At 40.4% G+C, this 13,679-nt stretch overlaps 1 protein-coding gene across 3 annotated transcripts in view; it reads left to right on the top strand.

Annotated features, from left to right (window-relative positions):
• CRACR2A (calcium release activated channel regulator 2A) overlaps window positions 1–13,679 on the top strand; it is a 1,193,169-nt gene that overhangs the window by 723,209 nt on the left and 456,281 nt on the right. The window lies entirely within an intron of this gene.

Here is a 13,679-nt window from a genome sequence, read left to right on the forward strand (position 1 = left end):
TTAGTTTGGGATACAGGCATAATTATGGTGTTATTGGAGGAATAGATTTGGAATGGAGGTGGCAGATCCCATTGTTTACTCGGGTAAAAGAGCATCAGATTTGTTTTATTTGGGTTCAGGACCAGTTGTGAGTCAGATAACTGGGATTCAACAGCTAAGATGGACTGTTGTGATATAGTTTCTAGTTGTTTTAGGGAAGGCGCTGTGCGGATAAGAGTAGTCATCAACATACTGAATGATAGAGGCCAGTGGAGTAGATGAGTGGAGTCAGTTGGAAAAGATGATAAAAAGGAGAGGAGCTATAAATGAACCTTGTGGTACCCCCATGTTAACAGGTAGTAGGGATGAGAGGTCTTGTTGCCATTTGACAGCTTGTTGTCCGTTGGTTAAGTAATTATGGAACCATGTAAGAGAAGAGTGGTTAAGTTTTAGGGAATCAAATTCAGTGAGAAGTGTCTGGTGAGAGACAGTATCAAAGGCTTTGGATAGGTCCAGGAAGACTGAAGGTACAAGTTTCCCTTCATTTCTGTAGTATTTGATGGTATTAGTGAAACTTGAGAGCAGTTTTGGTGCTGTGGTGTGGGCAAAAACCACGCTGTGTGTTGGTAAGAAGGTTATTAGACAATAGGTATTTTAAGAATTGCTTGTGGATACATTTTTCTAACATGTTGGATAGTGGTAATAAGCTAGCTCTGGGTCTGTGTTTGAGAATTCTATGTAGCTGCTACCTATATGTAGAGATATAATGTAAGAAATTTGCCAGGTTAGGGGAATGTAGTATTCAGAGATAGAGCAATTAATTAGAATACAGTTGGGATAGGCAATGGCGTGCTGTGAATTTTAAGAATTTTGTAGATAGGTTATCAGCAGCAATTGTAGTGGGTTTAATTTTAGAAAGTAACATTTCATAGTGGAAGTTAGTAGTGCCTTAAAGGTGAAGGTGTGGGAGTCATAGGGTGTACTTGGGATAATGAGAGGAGTAATTGGATGGGATTTAGTGAGTGCGTGTATAGAGTTAGTGAAGAATGAGTTGAATTGGGAGGCTATACATTCATTATTGTTATAGGTTGAAGGGGTAGGTGTGGATGATTGACAGGGATGCAAGTGTTTTTTTTAATGGTGGACCAATTTTTTTTGGGATTGTTGTAGTGCTCTTGTTGTATCTCAGTATAGTATGGCTTTTTGTCTTGTTTGACTTGGACTTGTCCTTGTTTCAAAGTTGTCTATAGTGTTCAAGATAGACGACTTTTGATGGCATGCCAGCATGTCCAAGCTTTGTCTCTTAGATTGAGTAAAGTTTTAGTGTCTTTTGATATCCAAGGTGCATAGTTGGTTTTTACTCTAGTGGTTCTGTTTGGTGCTAGCCTATTGGGTGTATTTATGAAGGTGGTATTAAAATATTGCACAGCTGAATCTAGAGGAAGAGATTTGATAGGGGACCAGTCGCAGAGTTTTAAGACTGAATTTAAGGTTTGAATATCAAAGTTATTTCTGTTGCGAATTTGTCAGTAGATGGTATGTCTGGGGGGATTAAGATGATGTCTGAGTAAGTATGCATGTATCTGGTATGTAATACATGAAATATCCTATATTTTAAGTTTTAGGTTTGGGGTAATAATGTCATGATTCCTAAGCCATGTTTCCCAATATTTCTGTACAAGATGTTTCATTTATTTCATCAACCAGAATCCTCTGCATTCCATATATCCAAAATTTCTATTGTTTTATTCCTGAATTAACACTGACCATTGACTGCAGTAATTACATATATTGTCTATTAAATAGAGATTTAAGCAGTTTCTGCATCTTTTGTGAATGGAATGCTTTGATTGTGGTTTTCTAGTCTAGTTTTGCGGTACTTTTTAGTTTTTGTGTACTACTAATTAACTAATTTATTAATGTATTTATTTGTATTTTAGCATTATAGTGATAGTTTTGCTAGGATTTATTTAAATAGCTCTGTATTACTTCATTTAATTTTTGTTAGATAAGATAGCTGCAAATGGATCAGTTTTGCCTGTAATAAAGATTTCTGATTGGTTGTATTCAAGGCTTTATTTTAAATTTCATTCTTTTATTTTAATGTCTTTCATTTCAGAATTAAAAATAATGTTGCTAGTGTGTTGATTCAGTAGGAAGTTTTGAAATGTAGGAGATTGTTTGCATATATGTTGTATATACAACTTCTAAGTTACATTTTTAGACTGATGTGAAAGGGACATGTGGTCACTAAATTTCTACTTTTTCCTTTAAAATAAGTGTATGTTTACGTTTGAAGGTCATTTTAGATGAGGCAGGGCATTTAGGGAGTAACATGTTATATTTATGCATTTGTAATGTATGAATATTTACTTATAATGACTAGTTTAAAAACTGAAGATTCAGGAGAATGCGAGGTAGGCCTAAAGGTATGCCAAGGATAAAAATAATTTGTGATAATGCACCAAGGATGTAGGTAAAAGAATGTGTGTGTGTGTTTGTATGTATGTTTGTATATACACATACGGGTCTATGTTGATTAACCGAAAGAGCACTTACGTAAATTCCATTTGGATGAGACGATTTCAACAAAAGCTGAAAATTCTGAAACCAGAAAGCACCAAACTTCTTTCACGGGGAAAAATACCACTTGGCCACCAGGGTAAAATAATAAAATGCACAAAAAGTAAGCCCACCCACACTCCCCCCTAACTAAATATACCAACTCCAAGATCGCACTTCCCAGGAGAAAAAGGCAAAGTTCACCCTCGTGGCCAAGTAGTTCATTTCCCAGTGAAATAACTTCAGTGCTTTGTGGTTTCAGAATTTTCAGCTTTTGTTGAAGTCATCTAGGCCAAATGGAATTCGGGTAAGTGATCTTTCAGTTAATGAAGGTAGACACACACACGTGCACACACACACACACACACACACACACACACACACACACACACACACACACACACACACACACACACACACACACACACACACACACAGACACACACACACACACAAGCGCACACACATATATATATATATATATATATATATATATATATATATATATATATATATATATATATATATCCTAAGAATAAAACATCATAGGTTCAAAGGATAATGCTAGGCTACTGGCCAAAAGGCCCTTATAAGCCTAACCAAGAATTTCGCCCATGTTCCCAAAAAGTCAGCACCTGTTTCCCATGTCCAGCAGGGACACAGATGGGATCCCAGGGGTGTATTTTCTGATGTTCTTTGTATTTCACTGTTGCAGTCATTACATTTGGTTATCTGCTTGCAGGTAGCCCTCAGTCGGCCTGATTAACAAAGTCTTGGGTCCTGCGTCGGTTGCTGTCCCTTCTTCTATGACGTCAGGTCGTCAGGGGTATAAAACATGCAGCCGATGCCATTACACCAGTCTTTCTTGCCGTGTGGTGTCCGAAGCAGAAGCAGTTCACAAGTGCTGGTCGGCCGACTCCTGATATTTTCGTTTTCGAGTTTCAGAACCGAAGTCTTCAACTAAAGCTATGTACCCCGTTGGGGAAACTTTTTCTTGCTCCTTACCGATGTCAGTAAAAGTTAATAATTGCATTACTTGTGGAAAGCAAATACCTCATAAAGATTTTCATTCGTACTGTATTCCTTGCCTAGGCCCTGATCACGATGTACCTTGCTGTCAGTTTTGTGGTTTATTTAATCAGCGCACTATCCGTCGTCGTTATATTTTCACCTCTAAATATTTCAGCTCTCAGTTTAATTATCCAGAAATGTCGTCTGTTAGCCATACAACTACCGGGATTCTGAAAAAACGCAAAGATAAAGAGAGAGACAGGCCACTGAGGTCCAAAACTGCCGACAACGCTTCTCCTAAGCCAGTCGCCAGTTCGCCGATACTAAGTGAGGTGCTTTCGCAGCCCCTGATATCCGCTACTTCTGATTCGCAGGCCTCTACTGAGACCCATTCAGAGTCCGGTATGCCGCGAGATGCTTCAGCATGTCTCTACCTTGGATGGGTCCGGAGACACTGTGCAGGCACTGGCTTCTGAGGGTGTATTTAGGCCTACGGACTTGCATATTAAACTGACACCTCCTTCTTTACTTAGGCCTAAATCTCGATCCATGCCTAAAAAAAATAATGCCCAGGCCACATGCTCAGGCCTCTATGCCTAAAAAACAAATGATAAGAATGGCGGAAGATCTAATAACTCTAATCAGGGGTAGCCACCCCCCCTTCTAAGAGGCCTAGGACTGAAGTTGATTATGAATCTTCTGATCAGGATTCTGTTTTTTCTTATTCTTCTGATGATCTGGATTTGCCCTTATCTACTTAAGAAGATTCTGATGCAGAGGACTCCATTCCCTCTGCTTCCCCTCCTGAGGATTTTTCTTTTGGGGAAACCTTACATACTCTAAGGGAGCATTTCCACTGGGAAAGCCAGGATTTTTCTGATTCAAAAAAGAGGCTTAGGGATTTCCTTCTCTTACCTCAGCATAGGCCTTTAGCTATTCCTCCTGTACTAGACATTGTTGATGATGCTTTTTCAGAATCTAGTTTGGCCCCTGATTCCCTGCCTCCTGCTCCAGAAAACCTGACAGATACTACAGGGTCCCTGAGTCCCACAAGTTCCTTTTTAAAAATCCTATTGCAGATCCAGAGACTATTTCACAGGGGCCTAAGGGCATTAAGGTTTCTACTGCTAAAAATCCTACCCCTTCTGATAGAGACTACAGGGTGCTGGATAGATGGGGTAAGAAGGTTTACACTTCTGCAACCTTGGCCATCAGGGCTTTAAACTGCCAGTTTCATATGTTAAAGTATCAGCAACATGTTACTGGACTGCTTAAAAATAAAATGATGTTGATTCCTGACTGTGTGGAAAATAAAGAATTACAGTATTTAATGCATTCTGCTGAACAAGTTGGAAAACACACTTTGCAATGTGGTTTTGATTCTTTAGGGGCCTCTTGCAGGGCTGCTGTTATTGGGTCTGTGCTCAGAAGGCATGCTTGGCTTAAGGAGCAATCTTTGCCTGATCATGTTAAAGCTAAATTGTTGGATGCTCCTTTAAATCAGGACCACCTGTTTGACAACAAGGCTGAGGACGTTCTTAAAAAGATGGAAGATAAAGCTAAATCTATGCAAACTGTTAAAGATTTTTTACAAGTTCAGCCTCCTAGATTTAGTAGGCACTGGCCCTCTAAGAATTGGTCCTTTCCGGCCCTTTCCAGGTCTTCTCAAGCCAAACCCAGACACAGCAAAAACTCCAGGTTTCAGTCCCAGGGGACGCACAGAACTAAGCAGTGGGGGGCCTCCACTTCCAAATCTGGGAATAATAAGACTCCCCCCAATGGTAAACTGTCTCAATGACTTCCTTTTAAAATTTCCAAGCACTTTCAACTGAGTGCCCCTTTGGGGGGAAAGATTGCTCTTCATGCAAAGATTTGGGCACTCATTACCCAGTACAAATGGGTTTTAAATATAATGTCCCAGGGATATAGATTTCACTTCCAGACGTTGCCAACACCAAGCGGGTGGCCAGACCTACCCCTAAATCAGTGGGCAGAGGCCCAAAAACAAGTACTTTCTCTCTTAAGCATGGGGGCTATTCAATTGGTACCAGAAGAGGAAAAGGGACAAGGTTTCTACTCAAGACTTTTCCTGGTACCCAGAAAAGACAATTCATGGCATCCTATCCTGGACCTGTCTACTCTAAACACCTTTTTTGGAAATTCCAAAATTCAAGATGCTGACTCTTCATCAATTACTTCCTATGCTAGGCAAATATGCCTGGATGGCAACTCTAGATTTAAAAGAAGCTTACCTGCACATCCCAATTAGGGAATCTTGCAGAAGATACCTATGCTTCAAAGCAGGCTACACGCACTATAAGTTCTCTGCACCACCCTTTGGCTTATCTACTGCGCCCAGGGTATTCACAAAGTGCCTAGCTCCAGTTATTGCATTTTGCAGGCAAAGAAATATTCAAATATACCCATATCTGGACGATTGTCTAATTCAGGCAGAAAGCCAGGACTTACTTTTTAATCATCTGGCCTTTGTACAAAGGGTTCCAACTTGTCTGGGGTACGCCATAAATGAAAAGAAATCACACCTGGTACCCTGTCAACAAATTGTATTCCTGGGAGCAAGCTTGAATACAACTTCCCAGATGGCTTACCTCACGTCAGAGAAACAAATTCATTTGACAACCTACTTCAAACAAGTGGCCACAAAAACCCTGCTATCTGCAAGACAAATACTGCAGGCCTTGGGGTTCATGGCCTCCTGCATTCTTCTAATTCCATATGCAAGACTGCATATAAGGAAACTACAATGGTATCAAAAAAGCCTATGGTGTCAACATTCTCAGGATCTAGAAACAATGATTCCTATCATGCCTTGTCTATGCCTAGAGTTCCTTTGGTGGGCAGAGGCCTGCCACCAAAACAAGGGACTACCTTTCACACCTCCCCCTGCCACCCAAACCCTAACAACAGATGCATCAGACTATGCATGGGGGGGCTCACCTGGCAGGGAAGTGCATTCAGGGCAAATGGAACCCAAGTCAAATGCACCTGCATATCAATCAAAAAGAAATGTTAGCTGTAGAGAATGCTCTGACAGCCTTCAAGGACCACATTCTTCCAGGACAACTAATGGTAAAGACGGACAACACCACTGTTATGTGGTACATAAACAAGCAGGGGGGTACACATTCTTACCCCCTCTGCAGACTAGCCATGGCATTGTGGAACACAGCCTTGAGCTACCAAGTGCACCTACAAGCTCAATTCCTGCCAGTAAAATTAAATACACTGGCAGACGGACTAAGCAGAAACTTCATGGACCCACACGAGTGGAAACTGGAACCAAGGATTTTCAACCTGTTGACAAGCAAATAGGGGAGCCCAGATATAGACCTGTTTGCCTCTCCCCCAAACTACTAATTGGTCAAATTGTGCACAAGGACTCCCCACAAACAAGCCTGGAAAGTGGATGCTCTGTCCTTCAGCTGGAAATACCTATCAGTCTATGCCTTCCCCCCTCTGCCTCTGCTCTCCAAAGTACTACTAAAAATCAAACAGGACAAACCAAGGATGATTTTTATTGCTCCAGACTGGCCGCGCCAACACTGGTACCCCCTCCTGCACCATGTGTCATGGTTATTCCCATGGCACCTGCCTCAGACTCCTTCCCTCTTGTCTCAACAGAAGAACCAGATTCTGCACCATCAGCTTCTAACACTGAACCTTGCAGCCTGGCTAATTACATAATCTCTCCTTTGCCATTCCTCAGTAAGCCTGTGATGGATATCATTTTAGAGGCAAGGAGGCCTAGTACTAGAAAATCTTATGCTGAAAAATGGAAAAGATTCTGTGCCTGGAACCAATCTCAAGGGATGAGCACAGCAGCGCCCAGTTTACCTCAGATTTTACAATACTTAACCGTGATGCTTCACAAGGGCCTGTCTTTTTCCTCCATTAAAATCCATGCCTCAGCCATTTCAGCTCATTATAACACAGAGCCTCCTCTCTTCTCTCATCCACTGCTCAAGCAGTTCCTCAGAGGGGCCAAAAATTTGAGACCACCCAGGAGATCTCCAACCCCAGTCTGGGACCTTAACTTTGTCTTGGAGAAACTCACTCTACCTCCTTTCGAGCCAGCTGCTATTGCAGACTTAAAATTTCTTTCTTGGAAAACAGCTTTCCTTTTACCAATCACTTCAGCTAGAAGGGTATCTGAATTACAGGCCCTTATGGCAGTGGAGCCTTTCATCATCTTTCATGCGGTGTCCCTCAGAACCAATCCATCCTTCTTGCCCAAGGTGGTATCCAGTGTGGCTCTTAATCAGTCCATTCATTTGCCAACCTTCTTTCCCAATCCACAAAATAAAAGGGAATGGATACTGCATTCCTTAGATGTGCACAGACAACTTAGATTCTACTTGGACAGTACAAAACCTCAAGGGAAATCTGAACAACTGCTTGTGGCATTTGCTGCAGGGGCAGAGGGGAAGGCTATTTCAAAGCAAACCATTTCTAAGTGGATAAGACATTGCATTCATTTCTGCTATAAGCACCATGGAAAACCTATCCCCCAGGGGATCAGACCTAACTCCACCAGGACTGCATGTACCTCTACAGCCTTTCTCAGAGGTGTCCCTACCAGGGACATCTTAGAAGCTGCTACCTGGAGTTCTGTACATACTTTCACCAAGCATTATCATTTGCCAGTTTTCTCTAAATCCAGAGCTGGCTTTTCCACTGCAGTCTTGCAGGGCCTTATAGCTGGCCCTAATGCTATCTAAATTCCTCCTCCCAACCATAGCTTTGGGAATCTACCTAAATGTAATGACTGGAACAGTGAAACACGAAGAACATAGTACAGTTGTGTACACTTACCATAAATGTAGATGTTCAAGTGTATTCACTGTTGCAGTCCTGGTTACCCTCCCTCCAGCCCCCTAACTTCTTTTGGCTATACCGCTACCTTCTTTTACTATGCTTAAAAGCCTTTTTGGTGTATTTGCTTTTTTGTTGGAGGTATATCATTGTACTTTTATATTTAATTGCTTCCCATTAGGGGGGCACCTGACATCTGGGGCAAGAAAAACTGATGTAATGGCATCGGCTGCATGTTTTATACCCCTGACAACCTGACGTCATGGAAGAATGGACAGCAACTGACGCAGGACCCAAGACTTTGTTAATCAGGCCGACTGAGGGTTACCTGCAAGCAGATAACCAAATATAAAGACGGCAACAGTGAATACACTCAAACGTCTACATTTATGGTAAGTGTACACAACTATACTTTTCCCATCCAGTCATCCAGGTTCCTCTTAAAGAGGGCTAGAGAGGTACTCTGCTTGACATGGAGGTGGAGTCTATTCCACAGATAGGGGAGTCTTTGGGACACAAATCTATCCCACCAACAAGTTCTGTTAATTTCACAGACCAGTCTGAGGCCTTGCATGCGGGTTGTGCGAGTGGATAATGATGTAATATAATATAAGAGTCTGAAGGCACAGGATGTTTGTTTATAATGAATCCATCAGTATTAGAAATATATTACTGCTCTACCAGATTTACTCATCCATCTTACAGATGAGTCATAAAACTGAGGTCCCATCTACATGATGAGCTGATGTATAAAATCCCATCCCAAGATTAAGGGAGCTTGATTACATAATCCATCATAATACATCAAACTAAACAGTCAACTATGAGGGCTACTTAGGTTAAAGAAAAACAACTTTAAGGTTAAGATAGCCTCTCAAGCAAAAACAACATAAGGCCTTCTGAAGCTATCAGACAATGACAATGACAGGCTGTGGAGATATTATTTTATTCAAAGCACAAAATCCAAAACAAACCGGTTTCAGCTTGTCAAAAGTAACAGCCTTCCTCAGTGTTTAACTGAATATTTATACTCTGTGCTTATATACATAATCTCAAAGCTCTTTTTGAATATCAAAATAAAGCTACATCAAGTAGAATTACAGGGATGTTTAGGTGTGGAGCTTGCCAACAATGTAGACACCTCAGTACTGAAAAACAGGTCAAAATCAGGAATAAGAATTATAAAATTCATGGCAAATTTTCTTGTTCAACGAAAGGGGTAGTTTATTCTGCTTCTTGTCAAGGATGTGCAGCTTTCTATATAGGAAAAACAGAGAGAAAAATTAAGCAGCGCATCTATAAACACCAGTATGCTATTAGCAAGAATGACACCACAAATGCTCTTGCAAGGTACCTTGCAGAGTTCCCAGAACATAGATTTAAATTTGCCATACTACAACAAGTATTAGTTGACCAAAGAGGTAGTCCCTGACAGCTTAAATTGGAAATGGAAGGATTATTCTGGCAAATTAGAACGACAGCTTATGTACCCCCAGGGTTGAATGACTATGTGTCTGTTAAATGTGTTTTAAAATATTTGGCCCTGAAGAGGTAATTATTCCGATTCTAATTCATAAGTTTTGTATTGTGCCCTAGCTGATTAAATTATTAGAACAGTGTCTCTTCTCTAGTTTTAGTAAGAGATCAGTTCATATTCATATTAGTAGAATGTGATTTTTGTTTATAATGATATACTAAAGTAGACTGTTTCTGGTTTCATTTTTTGAAAGTCTGAGAACACAGGTCTATAATAGCTGCGTTGGTAGTATCTTTTAACGTTTTTAACACTTATAATGTTTCCCTGCTCATATTGCCCCTGTTTATCATAGAGTAATTGGAATGTCCCAATATTATAGCAAGTTTATTAGATGCAGTTATATGGTTAATGGTTATCTTATGAATATTTACTTTAATATATATTTGCTGTGAATGTACAATTTTAGGCTATGTCTTCTTGCTATTATAAGCTTGAAGCTATGCTAGGTCAATTTTTGTCCGTTTGTATTGTATTTGTGTCTGCCACAAAGAGAAGTATTTTATGAGTTTTAAATGGGGAATATCCCTTTTAAGTTATGGTTGTTAATTGTTTTAATTGAATAAGCACGGAGCATTTAATATAAAACGGTGCTTAATTAGTATGTTGTATGTCTGAAGAAGGAGAGGTACTAGCCTTTCCGAAAGCGCTCAGTAAATAAGTTTGGTTTGTATTTTTTCGCTCCGTTTCTTCATCTCGCTTTTTTGTTTTTGTCTTATATACATAATCTCTGTGTTCAAGAGACCTGTGATTGGTTCATCAATTATAGATGTTCATTTAATCCAGGTGAAAACAAAGCACATCATTTTATAATCCACTTTTTCTCCTTTGAGTCCAGAAGACTATGCAAACCTCCTTTGTTTATTCTATTACCTACTATTCTATCGATAATAGTAAATCTGGAGGTTGCAGTGGAATGATTAATGGTGTGTTTATATAGGGCATTCGTGTGTTTTTTGGTCCTGGTGGCACTTAGATGTTCTGAAATGCATATACATAGGGGTCTAGATGTCTGTCCCACATAGAAGGCATGGCATGTACAGGTTGCTAAATATATGAGCCAATCAGACCCACAACTGGCAAAGAAATGTATATCATGAATCTGGCCGGTATTAATACTTGAAAAATCTTTAGTTTTGTTTACCACTCTACATTGTGTACAATGTCCGCAGGGCACACATCCTTTCAATAAGTCCCTGGTCATGGTCCTTTGCCCCCTATCCATACTGGGCTGTTGTCTATGCTTATAGTGGCTCAATTGAGAACCCATATTCCTCCCCCTCCTAAAGGAGAACTGGCATCTCTCCTTTAAAATTGAAGCAAGAAAATCATCAGCCCTCAAGATATTCCAGTGTCTCTGAACAACATTTAATAGAATATCGGTATTATGGCCATAGGTAGTCAAAAGCCAAAGATTGGGACTTGAATTTATTTGTTTATCTTTGTAAATGAGAGTCTCTTCTCTATCCATCTTAGGTACCAAATTACTTGCAGTTAAAACATGGCCCATAGCATATCCCCTATTCCTGAATCTGATGGTGAGGTCATCCCTATAACGTATGAAGTCATCAGACTTAGAGCATATCCTTTTCATCCTTAAATATTGAGACTTAAGTATGTTCCTGCATATGTGGGGTGGATGAAAGCTGGAGGCATGGAGAAGGGAGTTGTATTGGGGGTATTTCCGATATACTTTGGTTGCCAATGTATGATCAACATTCCTAGTCACAAGCACATCCAAAAAAGTGATGTGTTATGAATGAAAAGTGGCTGTAAACTCCAATCTCCATTTATTTTCAATAAGGTAGTTCACAAATTCCCTTAGATACAACTCATTACTTCTCCATATCATCCAAAAATCATCCAAGAATCTCCTTCATATATCAATTTCATCCATATAAATGTTATGTGAAGGGTCATATAGGTTCATAGATTCATAGGTTCATAGATTAGTACTAGGCTAACTGTCCTTGTGGGCCATTTTAAGCCTAGCCAATTACACCATGTGAGAATCAAACCCTGCACCTTGCGTCTCTAAGGTAAACACCTTAACCATTGTGCCAGCCTCCCACCCCATAAATAAATAAATCTGCGTAAATGGGGGCAAAAGATGCCTCCATTGCCATCCCCTTTATTTACCAAAAACATTGATCACCATAGAAAAAAACATTTTTGGTCAGGACATACTCAGCTAGCCTAATGACGAATGTGTTTATGCCAGGACGATATAATTCAGACTTCCCAAGCCAGTATTCAAGGGCCTCCAATCCCACCCATTGAGGTATATTTGTATAAAGGGCGGATACGTCCAAGGTACATAGTAACCAACCTGGTTCTAATTGGTTGTCGGCAATAATCTGGAGGAATTCAGTGGTGTCAAGAAGTCTTGATCATACCCATTGTAGTAAGGGTTTAAGTCTTTGGGTTAAATATTGTGACAGTGATTCAGCAATAGAACCCTTTCCTGAGACAATCGGTCTACCCGGAGGATTAAGTGGATCCTTATGAATTTTTGGGAGAAAATAAATGTACTGATTAGAGGGATCCTGTATAGTTAGATGTTTGCAGACTCAAAGGAGAAAAAGTGGATTATAAAAATAGGTTCTTTGTTTTCACCTGGATTGAATGAACATCTGTAATTGATGAATCAGTCACAGGGCTCTTGAACACAGGGATTATGTATATAAGCACAGAGCATAAATATTCAGTTAAACACTGAGGAAGGCTGTTACTTTTGACAAGCCGAAACCGGTTTGTTTTGGATTTTGTGCTTTGAATAAAATAATATGAGCACAACTCGTCATTGTCTGCTGGCTCCTTATTTGGATTTTGTTATATGGTTCTGAGCCGTGCAGTTGCTTTACGCGCAGGGATTTTTGTAGCCATAACTTCTGAAGCTATGTCAGAAACCACAAGACCAGCACACACCAGTATGCTGAAATGATGCGTAATGGGGCTACATTCACTGAGCCTGGCAATATAGCAAATCTGTTGGCTGAGAAATTCAGTTCTAGCTTTACCCACCACTCACCCCTAGCCACCCCAAAAAATAGCTTCACACATAACCCTTCTAACTATCACTAGAGATCATATTCTGGCTGCGTTTGCTAAGGCCAAGAACACAGTCTGAATGGGTCCCAATAACATTGCAGGATGCCTCCGGAATAGTCTAAAATATGACTTATCAGGACCATTGGAGTCACTATTTTACTAGAATCTGAAAACAGGCTTTTTGCCATGAGAATTGAGGACCGCAATTGTAATCCCTGTTCATAAGGGCAGACTATCAATATATCCTGGGAGGTAGAGCCCCATTAGTCTGACTAGTCTTATTGCAAAGAACTATCATGGAGATGATAACAAAGACAAAGGAGACTGCCAGAGAGTGGATCCATCCCAGTACAGCTTTGTCAGGGGAAGGACATGCCTACTGAACCTGGGAGACCTTTTTGAAACGGTCACCAAGGCAATAGATGAGAGCAAAAAGATGCCCACTGCCTGCTTTGAGCTAGCAAAGGCATGTGACACAGTAACCCACTCAGACATTAACAGACTTACAGGACCAAGAATAAACTCCTTTATAACAATGCTGGAGAGTCAGCTGTCTCACAGATAGGACCTAGCAGGTAGGATCTGTAAGGCCACCTCCATAAAGAGGCCAGTCATCAGTAGAGTCCTTCAGGGCACTATGCTGGGCCCACTCCTCTTTCACATCTACATGATGAAGGTCAAAGCCAATGTCAAAAGCTGATGGCTATCC

This window comes from Protopterus annectens, chromosome 11.part0 (assembly GCF_019279795.1).
Source record: "Protopterus annectens isolate FY-2018-M chromosome 11.part0, PAN1.0, whole genome shotgun sequence".
NCBI classification, from domain to species: domain Eukaryota; kingdom Metazoa; phylum Chordata; order Ceratodontiformes; family Protopteridae; genus Protopterus; species Protopterus annectens.